Source organism: Helicoverpa zea, chromosome 15 (assembly GCF_022581195.2).
Source record: "Helicoverpa zea isolate HzStark_Cry1AcR chromosome 15, ilHelZeax1.1, whole genome shotgun sequence".
Taxonomy (NCBI): domain Eukaryota; kingdom Metazoa; phylum Arthropoda; class Insecta; order Lepidoptera; family Noctuidae; genus Helicoverpa; species Helicoverpa zea.
In genome coordinates this window covers 5180959-5194902 of record NC_061466.1, presented here as the reverse complement: position 1 = coordinate 5194902, position 13944 = coordinate 5180959, and the positions used below count along the sequence as shown (strand labels likewise).

Genomic DNA, 13944 nt, shown 5'->3' with positions numbered 1-13944 from the left:
TTTGAGAACAAGTCATAGATGATGTAAGTAGCTATACATAAAGCTAGTGAAGCATACCACAGCGGCATCACAAAGCGAGTAAATCACAATTGATCGTAGATATCAACGCGTGCGCAATGCTAGCGCGATAAAGCATTCTGACGTGCGAAACATGTGCTGAAATACGCAACGACTATACTAATAAGTTTTTTGTTAACAGATTGTTCCGATAGAAGATCGTTGACATGCAATGCAATAGACAGTGCAACGAGATTTTCATCATTATTACGCATCAATTTACGAACAATTACGTCCGCGCGAATGCGCGTACGATGTGTTGTAGATGCGTTAAGACGAGCTCTTTGATAGTGTTCTATCTGTACTTGATATTCTTATTTTATAAGAACGTATAGTGTGTGATATTCTTATTTTATAAGAACGTATTGTAGGTAATTTTGGTTATGTTTTTAATTTAATTCATTGACATATTTACCTTCCTACTTTGAGTGTTTTTTTAACAATCGGGGGCATACTACAGTACAAATTATCAGAGACACAGGATTGGTGATCACCATTGGACCTGGCTGAAAAAGGTTTTAAGAAACGTTGTATTATTTCAGTTAGTTGATCGAACCTGATAAAGCTTGACAATGCAGATTAAAAGAAATCTGAAAATCACATAGGTAAATAAACTAGATATAAAGAATCACCATCCAAGACATCACCCTAGCAAATTATGCTGAAGATTGTGAAAAGTGCCGGTGCCGCATAGACTACGTATAGCAATAAGTTAATGATCTGTGTCATTATCGCGTGATACCAAGACTTATGAGCGTAATCCTTCAAATGAAAACATTATTTATTTGAAATTAATACACAAAGCAAACAGATACAGGTAACATTTCACACAATAGTTAATCTTTGACTATCCAAGAACCAACAACAAAGGTTATAGCGGACCTCAAAAAAAGATAAGTTCAAAAATTCACTTTATACGTAACATTGCTTTACACAGAACAATATCTCTATTTTTCTTCATAAAACAGCAAAGAAAACAGTAATATTTTTTTTATTCTAAAAACTGCGGATACTCTGTTATCATTTCGCAATCAAAAACGTGACTATGACAGATTAGTCGCCTACTCTTTACAAAACGGCACTTTGCACTCATATTTTCTTTGAATTACGTATTAATCGTCAACAAAATCGACACACATTTTGCTAATAAAGATCCAATCATATTTTTTACGGCGTCAAAGTAACTGGTCACGATTTAGTTTATCTTAAGCGAATAAATAGCTGGAGAAATGGCGTTACGTGTTAGCAAAATTACGTCTAGCACTCAAATTTCTGGAGATTGTCGAAGCTGCGTGCAAAGTAAGGAAATTGTAGGAGCTAACGTGGATATCGATGAAAGTACATATGTTTCTACTGTAATATTGTAAATTAGGCAATTGATTAACAAGAAAAAGGTTAAATTAGAATCATGACCTGTGAATTATGATACCGTAAAATAGACCAACTGGGTCACTAGACAATTGTAACTACGCGAACATCGTGTCAAAAATATTTTCCTGTTTTTGTCCAACGTTAGATCTTTATTGAACAAACTGTGGGAAATAAGCTGAAAATGGCAACTATAATATCTGTGATGTACAGTTAATCGACTGGGCTAGTAAAGATGGTACAAGATGGCTCACCGAATAGGCTCGCACCATGGAGTGTGGCTAATCAGAGATTACGATATAATAACGTAACAAATGGCTCGGGAAAAAGCTCGCCTTATTCCACTAATTCGCAATATAAATGAGTTTTTTTTTTGACGCGTAAAAACGCATTCAATGTAGGTCCCACTTCGTTAATGAGTAAAAAACTATGTCTTATCAATTGATCTGGGGTAAACAACGACTTTGTTGGTAGAATTTAGTGGCTATGTTCTTATAAAGCACCTTAAGTATTTTAACAAACTCTTTTCTTAGCACCAACTAGCGAAGTCATACGTAGCAGGTATTATCATAAAGCCAGCTTCGACATGATAACTTAATACGAACTTATACTATAATCAAATAATTCGTGCAATTGATGACTTTTGCATATGTATCTTGATATTCCAGACAAACATAATTGAATCTAAACTTTTTTCTCGGATTATGGACTTTTAATGTCCTACGTCCTCTGCGTAAACGAAATTAAAGGGTAAAGCAAATTTCAAATAATTGATGCTGATTCTACAGTATTCCCTTTCATTACATATAAAAACAAGAACACTGCAAATTGGTCACGTATAGGCACTCGTAATGTGCAATCGCTTTTCATACACGAATAAAGAAAAAACAAATACATGGGACCAATTGAGAACCTCCCTTTAAAGATCAATAAAATGGCAAAATGTAAATGACGAGTTGAATTGTGTTTTCTATTTTCTAGTTTCTAAATTGACATTTCATCGTTAGAAGGGTGACGAATTGAAGCCCTTTCTTTGATTAGTTTCGTAATACCGGTTTCGAGAGATTTCTTATTGGACAGCAACTGGTTAATTGTTAGGGAAAAATCAACGATTGTGAAGGCATACCTACCTACATCAAAAGAATTATTTGTCCGTGTAACTTAGCGATAAACGATTTGAATAGGAGAACACTAGTAATGTTCGATACTAGCTATTTACTTAGTATTTCAATGTTGCATTGCAATGGTCTTTGGTTAACAACGAGTTGAGTTAAGCTTTATTGTTTCACACCTCATTTAAGTCCTGTTGCATAATATGCAGCAAACATTAAAATAACGACAAAAACGTGCTCTCCACACATTTCAAAGGAGGTTTAAGATGTAAATTCAATTATAATTGGGCACAAGTAGTGATAGGGCGAACCCATTTGCAATTTCCATCGCCTTGCTATCGCATTGGCGGGGAACCCCACTGTACTACATTTAAATTAAGTCTTACGCTTCCTACAAGTTAACAACGACATACTACTTTGACTTAATTCTAGGAATAGAATTTACAACCACCAATACTCTATAGGTGTGCTAATGCATTATTTTTATTACCGTTTCTTGTACCAGATGACATTAATACCTATAACAAGATTACACCTTGAGGTCAGTAGGCAAACACTTAGTAACGTATTGTGCTCTTTACGGCATTATTATTGACTTTTTCCTAATCCTTACCCCACATTCAGTGAGTAAAAGCCTAATCATTTCGTAAATCATGTCATTTCTGGTACACTAATCGAATTTCTCACTCACACAATCAGTGTTATTCTGTTCTTGTCACGACCGATGTTTTTTGTTGAAAGTGAAAATAGGTAGACTTGGTTTTGGGTTATATTTCTGTGTGATTCCATCATTCCGCCATACGAGCTAAGTTATAATATCCTTGATGGGCCGTGAAAGTTGCAACAATGTTGTGGTATTACTAAGTGCCTTACGTACATCATTATATTAAGTTTTTAACGCTAATCTTGTTCTTTATTCTTTTTCTACATTTATGATATAATTTTTTCAGATTACTGCTTGTGGTTTTCGAAATAGCTCTTTGTGGCACGAAAGCGATATTTAGTGCGGATGCAATTATTATACGACTAGCTATTTCACGTAGTTTATGTAATATTGCACGCATATTATTATTCAGAAAGGGTTTTCGAACGTTAGCTAATGAATATATTTCATCTCTGCAATACACTGAAGATCTTGGTATAACCTACGAAACTGAAAAAGTCATTATACTTGAAAACTATTTTACAATTAAAACAAAATTACTATTTCGAAGCCAAGCCCAATGAGATCCAATTACATTGAGGCATGTTACTTGAACATTATTATCTTTGTAGCACACGCCCTTAATTCTTCCACAGCATATTCCTACCCATGTCTTATTGCGCAGAGTAATTGAATAGCGAATAGGCTCACTCGTGACCAAAGTAACGTCAGCCACACAAATAAGACGACAAACTAAAGTCATGAAGCTTTAGTGCACATTCACAGACATAACATAAATAAGCGAACACGTTAGACATCGAATATACACTCGAATAACTTTCCTGAAGATATTGTACCAGGTTTAACGGTCTTTGAAGTAATATAAGAAAATGGGCGTTCGTATGGCGCAGCTGCCTCGGATCTGGGGTCAAATGCGATGTTAGGAGCATAGCTCTAATAAATAAAAGGTCTTAAGACTCTACAATGTACTTAAAATGGTTAAACGAAGCATAAACTGGATTAAAGTACAAAGTACATAATACCTACAAAACATATTCGTAGCATGCAGTTTTTGCAAAATATGCACTGCCTTTTCTACAATTGCAACTTATAGAAAATAATCAGTAATGGCGACGCCGGACGTAAATTATTTTCTGCCTAGATAGGTATTGAGACTAGACCTCTGCCCGCAACCGCAGACGAACATTTTGTCTACGTTTACCATCTCACTGCAGTCTAAAAAGGCTAGGCTGGAAGTAACGGTCAGCGAATTAGCCCATGTTTGGGCCAAGTATTTCCACGAGTCTGACTACCATTACACAAATCAGGACATCTCGAGTTTAAAGGTGACAATGTCAAGAGAAGGGCCTTTAATTATTCAACTACGAAGAAATTCCGTTGGTAGTTTACCTAAGCTGGCTAGAGACAGCCATTTCAATTAGCCAGGTGTTGTTTATGGAACGATAAAATCTAAGCAAGTCGATAATAAGTAACATTTCAGCCAATAAATCCTGGTAAATTGATTCTTTCGCGAAATTTATACCTTCTATAATTTGAGATTTACAAGGAACCTTTGCGAAATTGAAGTCTGAAACCCGACACTTATTGCCGGCGGCTTTACCTAGGCGTGCCTTCTGTACAGCCCTTAATCTACGGAGCTGACTGTACGCATCCCAGTGGCCAGCAATCATTAGGGGCGACCACCCGTGAATCTATTTCGTTTCGTAGCGTCATCCAGAGTCAGGAACTAAAGTTTTTCCATCTAAAGCGAATGGTTGGTTAGTCGGCGCGTTTTAATGACGGCTCGGTGGAGCGAAGATGTGAATGTGAATAGACTGGCGGAAATGTTAGACTCCTGTTTCTTCGGGAAAACAGTGTTTATATTATTTTAGCTGTAACTAAAGACACAATTTTAACTTCAACCGGTTAATAAAACAGTAATTTGAATAGATAAGTAAATAAATCTGTTTTGTGTACTTTTGATCGTGGTGTGTTATTAAAAAGCTATCACCGTTTAATTTATTCCATCCTGCGCTTGGAGGGTCTCTAGATACGTCAATTTTGTCTGTGCAGAATTTCACTGAAGTTGTTTCAAGCCTACTATTAGTTGGTGGTTATACACGAGTCTGCTTACAACGTTGTCACTCGATCAATTCGTGTTAATGTGTCGAGATGGTCCCACGGGCTGGCTGCCTGTCACACCGACCGCGTTCCACTGCTTAATTATAGTGCGTACAATAAATTTTCACTCTTGCAACTTAGTCAGCATACAAATTGTAATGTCAGTCTAGATAGTATTACTGATAGCGTTTATGATCCATACTCCGGAGTGAGTTTTGATTTCATTCAGTCTTTCACTAAAACAAAAAAAAAAACGAAATAATAAAATTCTATACATTTCTCTTTTGCATAAAATAAAATTAATCCAAAACTAACGTCGATACTTTATTGCAAGTAAACTTTAACAATAGCAATCTAATGAAATAACCGATGACAAATTCTCTGTAATAAAATTCCATTTAACTACTGAAAGAGTAATTCCGAGAATCTTTTAAGCTTTTATTAAGTTATTGTACGTAACCGTATCCAATGCTTACTACTTAAAGTTACGCAATTGGAAAGTTCATCGTTTGTTTATTTTCACATCAGTGGATATGTTTTACGTAAACAATCTAACGTCAATCAGGGGTTCGCGGTAACTCGCAACTATAAATATAATCATCAAACAGTAATTACGGGCAACTCCTTGATATATAATAACTTCAATAACATACAGGTGTGGACTCAGGAAGATATAGTAAATTGGTTGTGTGACTAACGGACAATATAATGGCATATAAGTGACAGCTTTTTATAGTTTCGTCTTCCACATAATGACAAATAAACATCATCATCATAGTTAAACGTTGGTTGATTAACTGTTGTATTTGTCGCAGGCAATTCGTATGATATGTCGTTACAAACGGCTTCGGCATTTTATAAACATGAAGCGTTATACAAATTGCCGAAGGCGAAATGTCTGTGTATTCGAAGGTGTCGATGTAAACGTGACAGTTGTTACGTAGGTACCTCATAATTTTGCCATAACACCCTGCTGCCAGTTTGATCATCGTTCATTGATTCTAACCTGAATATTTCATCATATACGGACTCAAATCTAACTACAAAAATACAATATTTGTTTTTTAGCGATTGCAAAAATCATCAAATGACTCTTCCCGCTGTGGATTAACAGGGAGTGTCAGAGTTTTACTGGTTAAAAATCTATCGTGTTCCGTCGTAGGCCTTTTATGTACCAGGGCCGCGGTAACTCTTTCGAACAATCCCGCAGCCCACAACAATACAACCTATAATCAGTTCCGCGAAACCGAGTCCGTCCCTGTTCAGGAATAAAATAAAAGTGTTTTCTATGTTCGCACCATTACGCTATGGCTGGCATCATTATGTTCAGTTAGCCCCGTAGCCATTGATTATTGTGATGAGAATGGACCTGTGTGACTTTAGCGCAACTAACTAATAGCGGGAAGTACCAGTTTCAAGAGATGATATGCGAATATTATGTGGTAATGTGAAAATTTTAACTAGTTGGAATCCAGGGTTCTCTGTAAACCAAATAAAATTACACCGAAAATCATGTCTTTTGGTAAAAAATATTAATAGAAAACCCGATCAGTGTAATCATCATGAGTTTAATCTTTTGGTCCCACATAGGTATGTAGGTATATACGTTATGCATATTCTCAGCTAAAACCATGCAGCTATACGCAGCCTAACATTTAATTGTCCCCAATTAAAATAACTTTAACACCGTTATGCGTATTCCGTCTTATCTAAACCATATCATTTCTGCGATCACTTTTACAACGCGAAAATAAATGTTACTGCTATAATAAGGACGAGAGCAATCTCTTGGCATTTTACACATTGGAACGCAACTGCGAGTACGTACATTGGGTACGTATGTACATTGGGTACGAATGTACGTATACATAGTGCGTTCATGAATAATTGGCGAAAGATATTTTCACAGGAGATTTAATAAGAGATATCAAGAATTGAATGTAACGTGAGAGCTTAATGCTACTGTAAACGGGAGCAGGGGAAGTGTGTTTGACTGTTTAATTGATTTTTGTGATACAACGTTGCATAAAGGTGAATTATTTTTATCATTAAAATAAAGTTTTTAGTACTTTACTAATTACACCAACGATAGTCCCCTACTGTATAAATAAACAGTATAAATGGGGCAAACTTAGGCAAGTAATAAGAGTCATTAAAAAAAAAACAGAAATATTAGTGTGAAATACTAAAAAGGAAAAAAAAACGAGCCATATATATTGATTATTTTAAGATTTGACCTTCTAAATTTTCCGTAGAGTTTCTAACAGGACTGTCTTACTTTTTAAAATAAACATGAAAGCATTTCACTTAGTTCCTAACTGCATCAATATTGAACACACGCGGTGACCGCTAGAAGACCTATGTGAACGTGTAAGTCATTTAAACATCAGATAACAATAGTGCATATTTGTTTAAAGGATGTTAGGTTACTAGCGCTGCAATAACACTATTTTATTAAGTACCTGATTGTCAATGCAATTAGCATTGCACGTGGGGCGCATAAAGCTAAGCGTCCACTGGTCGGTATCGTACGCAACGGACGTATCGCACGCAACGGAACGTAGTATTATTTATATAGAAACTCAAACAAGTGCGTCCACCTGTCCGCATCGTACGCATCGCACATCTTGTTTGAGTTTCTATATAAATAATACTACGATCCGTTGCGTGCGTTGCGTCCGTTGCGTACGATACCGACAAGTGGACGCTTAGCTTAAATAAAAGGAACAATTGAAGAAAAATCTCGCGGCAAGTTTATCACGAAACTTGCACTAAATCATAATCGAATTTGATATTAGTAATGTTGACACTCAAGAGCTTCTACATTTGGTGGATGAAAAACTGGGTCATGCTAACCTACTTTGCTAAACGGACCTAACCTAACCGTCATAATAACTTTTAAAAGTCTGTTGAACACTTATCTAAAAATATTCAGACGTTGAAATAAGGTTCGTTTTGCAGCGACACTTTTTTTTAGACAAGTGTTCAAAAGATGTTTAAGTTTTTATAGTAAGGCTGTACAAGTTTTAAGCTTATTATAAAAATCCTACATGAAATATGCTGACTGTATACATTTTCACCTTTCCAGCTGTTCCTATTCGTATACAGGAGAAAGAGAGAGTAATAAACGTTTCTCCAACATTCGCGAATGGGCATGCAAATGTGAATGACATACTGGCTTGAGACATAGCGCGAGTGCGCGATATTTGACGCGCAAGTCATGTGTAGATATGAAAGGATAAACATGTGAACTGATGTCTAGACATTAATTGGGATTTGGTATTTTTTACTCTAAATTCTAGGTCATTTACCATCTCCAAAATTATGCTGTGGAAAAGACGATAAATTTTTGACAAGCTGATTATCGTTAAAGTGATTCATTGACACTAAATTTGATCTCGCCCGAATTTCTTGCCTTCAAGTGTTAATTATCAAATGAAAGGAGAAGTGTCGTATTCTAGTCCACCTGGTGGGCTAATTTCTTTTACTATAATCTATACTAATATTATAAAGAGGAAAACTTTGTTTGTTTGTTTGGTTGTAATGGATAAACTCAAAAACGACTGGACCGATTTTAAATATTCTTTCACCATTAGAAAGCTATATTATCTGCGAGTAACTAGACTATATTTTATCCCGGTGCGGGCAATAGCTCCCACGGGACGCGGGTGAAACCGCGGGATACGGCTAGTGATAGTATAAAACAATGGAATAAATTAATATACAAAGTAACAAGTCGGTTATATCACAAAGAACTTATAAGAGGTTAATGACCTACACACCTGCCCACCCTTCAGGGTTTTCAAGCGTATCCGTTATATTATACTCATTTATCAAAAACAACACTAGCTCTACGCGCAGTACATGCGAACTACTTAATCAACTTTTTCTCTTTGATTCTAGGACCAAGAATATAAGTGCAGTATTGTTCATACCATTCTATTTTTCTCTCGTTATCAGTCAAAATTCCATGGTGTGCCCAAGCCCTTAGTCGGAGAGAAATCTGTTATTTAACGCCCCGTGTCCGCAATTTACGAAGGAGATAAGCTGTTTATATATTCTATTTTCTCTTTCATTGCTGCAGTATTACGACGGATGTAGATTCGAGTATTTAGTGAGCTGTAAGGTCTTACGTGCGAAATACCAGTAATTCTTCAGCTCAGATTCAAGTCATGCGAATAATCAGATTTTCTAGGAGAAAACTCTCATGTGAATCTGTGAGGTTTGATTCAAATCGTGTCGTATTGACGCTGTTAAACTTTATTTTGTAGGTATTATAAGCTTTTAGTGAGTATTTTTAGGTTTGAAGCAGCATTGACGAAGTAACTCGAACAAAAATAAACGTAGATCCTTACATTATATGCCAGATCAGTTACTATAACTCTAGGTAAACCCTAATCTGGGTTCTTTCTATATTCAAGATCCTGTATACCGATAGTTTATTTTATGAGATAATCGTTATCATAAAAATTAAAACCATGTTGGAGCGGATAGTGAAAATTACATTAAAAGCGGATGTTTCTGTGAGTGTGTAGCTAATAAATAAAATTTCATTTTTTATGCCGATAAATTAAACGGTTCCCATAGACTTTAGAATGTAGAGGAATAAGTTTTAAGACAATTTCATATTCTATTATTTAAGACATTTTCCAATGACCTACTACAGGGCAAAATCCTCCTATTCTCCTAACATTGAAACACTTTCTACAATGACGGCCATATAATACCTATAACCTAATAAGAAATAGTTTCTAAGCAGCACATAATGCTTAGTTTCAAGCTCCGAGACATCGTTATCGAGTATTCCATAATGATCATTTAATCTGTTGATCGATTGTGGGGAAATTGCTTTTCAAATACGGAAGACGGAAGGGGACGATATTTCTTGTAATGTACAACTTTCTTTGAGACATGTTTAGTAGGATACGGTCACAGTAAAAATACGGAACGGGAGTGGTCATTGCATTCGGACATCCGTCGGTCTGTACTTGAGATATGGCACCAGAGGCGTGTCGTGTTTACTGATTCAATTAGCAGATACAACATCTAACGTTTATTCTGACTGTAACTTCCAATGGGAAATTATTCAATTTATTAACTAACTTCTCTAATATTTCTCTGAAATCGCTTGGCAGTAAAGCCGGAAGATATAAAGTTAATTCTACGCACGACAATCACATAAAATTATATACGACTGTTCAATAATGCTATTTTATTGAACAGGATAATAAAACGTATTCAACTTTGAACTTCTCTCAAAAGACGGCATCACAGCCCATTAGAATATGTGTGCTGTGAACCGAATGACTAGTAGCGCCCTCATTGACAGGTCATTGATTATCATCACTCACTATCATTGTTACATCAAGCAAATTAACACCTCGAGACAATCCGAAGTAGTCCACTTATAATTTGTTCAAAAGCCACTATTAACCGTCGTAATTTGCGGGCCGGGTGAGAAACTCGTTCATAGTACTATCTATTGTATTACTCCGACTTGTAAGCCATTACGGTTTTACCTACTGACACAAAAATGCATTTCTGAATAGCGATAATTGATTGAGCAAATCACGACTAATGGCAGCCGCTGACCCAGCTTTCAATGCGATTGTCTACAAATTCACTTCCACATTTTTCCAATTTAAGCATTAACTATGAAAATATGAAACGTTTTAGGTACTAGTAACAGACAGTATTTGTTCTAAACTTTCGATACGTAAGTAGAATATTATAACGCACTTAAAGCGGAATGCTGGCGCCCCAGTAATCTTAAGTACTCTCTTGCTACTGAAAGTATATGATATCTAAAAGAGGTCTTCTTGCAAACCGATCGGTACCGGTCGATACGATTTATATGACTGATATAGATTCCAAGTTATGTCCATGTTTTACTTTCTTTGAAGTGAGTCATTGCTTTGATAAACAGATGATCCGAAAGAGATTTCATATCAGATCAGAAAGTAGCTGCAAGGCGGTGGTTGGAAATTGTACCAGGTCACATTTATAATCCTTAAAAGTAAGCAAAAGCTGTCCAAATCACGGCACATAAACCTCATTCTACCAGTAGGACAAGGAACTCTTTGATGCATCACTTTACCATTAACACACGCTTACAAAACCAATGTTTAGGCTTGATTCGAATGTTCACCTTCCGATCCAAAACGCTTGTCCTATAGCCAGAAACGTGCAGACAAATATGGTTCAAATTACGTAAGGTGTAGAGGTTAAACTGGCGTGAAGAAAAAGTGTGCTGCTCGGGAAGCATGTGCGAAACGGTAAGTTTACAAACAAGTAAATAAAAAGGCGTCTGTTTATACAACATTTTCACGCAGATTTTGTTGCGTTTGTGTTCCGGATTCGGCTGATAGTTATCGCCGGTGTCCGGTGAAAACGACAAATTCCGTTAACCGAGTTACCCGTCACAAGTGGAGCGGCTGCCGGGTAAATAAATCACAAGTTGGCACGGTCACATTGTGCAATCCGTCAAACCTGAGACATGCAATTATCTGCTTCAAATTATATAATCCTAATCACTCTTCAGTTTCTTTGTTATTGAATAGTGGCGTTTGAAGTCTTCTCGCTTGCCAATAAAATTACAGTTTTTATCTACCAACGAATTCACCGGGTGCGTAAAAACTATAATCTAATTAAATCTACAAAGCAGCATTAGTTTTGTCGTTTTCCAGTCACAAATCTCAGCGAACAATTTTCACCGTTCAACCTGTCTTATAAAGAAGCCGAGATCTATTTGGATCCGTCTAATAATGTTGTCAGTGGGATTGTCAATAACTCACTAGCTCCAATTATTATTAACAAAAACAAGAAACCTTAAATTAATTGGATCATCATTTAAACGTGGCTGGGCTACAGAAGCCTGTTTTTGCAGCCATCTTTGCAAGAACAGTAACGGAAAAAGTAGGCTAAAGTAGGCCCTGCCGCAAATGAGACGAAACTTCGAACAAAGGTGAAAACATTGATAAAATAAACTGTTAGTTGAGAAATAAAAGGAATTGAGCTATTAAGATATATTTTTTACAGTGCAGAGACAGTATTTCTCTCTACAGCAATAAAAAATAATGAGGTGCGTTAAAATATCAGCGGCGGATACAATATGGCAAAGCAAAATAGTGAGGTCATTAATGAGGGACTCGTTTGGGCCGATAAAGTGAAATGACGGGAGTTTAAATTAGTCAAAGACGAGATACCTACTTATATCTGCAATTCGAAGAAAACCACCTCACCATTTAAATCGAAGACATCACGTGCGAAGCGAGAGGTAATCAAGAAACGACTGTAAATACTATAAAAGTAAATAAATTAGCAAAGAATTTGCAATACTTTTGCTTTTTTATAATACGATTTTACTAAAGTAATAAAGATTATCTACCTTTTATTTCCTCATCGCTTTACTTTGAATCATGTTTATAAAAGTAAATATTAATGAGGAAAAAATCAAGCTTAGAACTTTAGCGATTGGAACGTATCGATTTGACGGGGTGTTTCGTTATATTGTTTCAGTTAAGACCTATAACCTAGACATAATTAGAATTAGATACTCTGATTCCAAATAAACGGCGCACTAGCGACAAGACGGACTACTTGTCAGTCAACTTACTCGTATTTGTAGCTAAGGCTAATCTTAATGTGTTCTTGCATATGTACGAAACGATTGAATCATCATACATTGTGAAGACAAAGTCAAAACTATCATTCAGCTGCCACTCTGAATGCAAGTTCACACCCATATTTTTTACCGTTCGCATTAATCAATCTGATCCGCATGTTCGATCAAGATGTTCTTCAATTACAGCGCTTCCGAACTAATGAATGGTAGATCTATCTCCACAAGAACGTTTCCCATCGTAATCTCGCAAATCCCATTAAACAATAGGCTAAATCAACTGTTATGGTGGTTAGGTCCTTTGTTTATTCTTACAATTATCTAGATGGGGTTCCAAAGTCGCTTTGTAATTGAACCATTCTAGATTGTGCGACTTCACACTAAAATGAGTCTATGAAAGTGTGTGAAAAGCTTATTTAAATATTGAATCGTCGATACCGGTGCGGAGAACGCTAGCTGACGATCATAGATAAAGATCGTTAGAAGGATCTTTATTGCCTGTCTGCTATTTACGAGGCATTTGAGTATATTTTCCATAAAATCTAAGGCTTGGGGTTATTTGGTATTTTCTTTATACGGCGGCATAGCGTAGACGGTATTGTATGAAGCTATAAAAGATTCCGCGGCGCATTCTGCAATTGATTGATGACTGCCGTGATTCGTGCGAATATACTTTGATTAGGTTAAAGACAGTGTATTTGTTAGCTAATAATACCTTACTGCAACTGCTTGCCGTCTCGATAATTGCGTTTATGGCCTAGTAAAGTGGGGTTTAATTTTATTTCCAGGCAGTTTCTTATCTGATTTCTATTGATCTGGTTTATGTCTAGTCTAACCAATATTGTTTTAGTTTGAATGTGGTGTAGGTATAACGCTGTATGGCCCAGTGTCACTTTAATTATGACCGCTGACCCTAAAAGAAGATTGGCCAGCTAATCTGGAAGACTAAGCAATATCAGAAACTAAATGGAGCGTACAGAACGGCCTCAGCCGAGCATTACACGGTTTGCGGTGAAAAATTT

At 36.2% G+C, this 13944-nt stretch overlaps 1 protein-coding gene across 1 annotated transcript in view; it reads right to left on the bottom strand.

Moving 5' to 3' along the window:
* Positions 1-13944, bottom strand: part of LOC124637167 (elongation factor-like GTPase 1) — a 119300-nt gene that overhangs the window by 40449 nt on the left and 64907 nt on the right. The window lies entirely within an intron of this gene.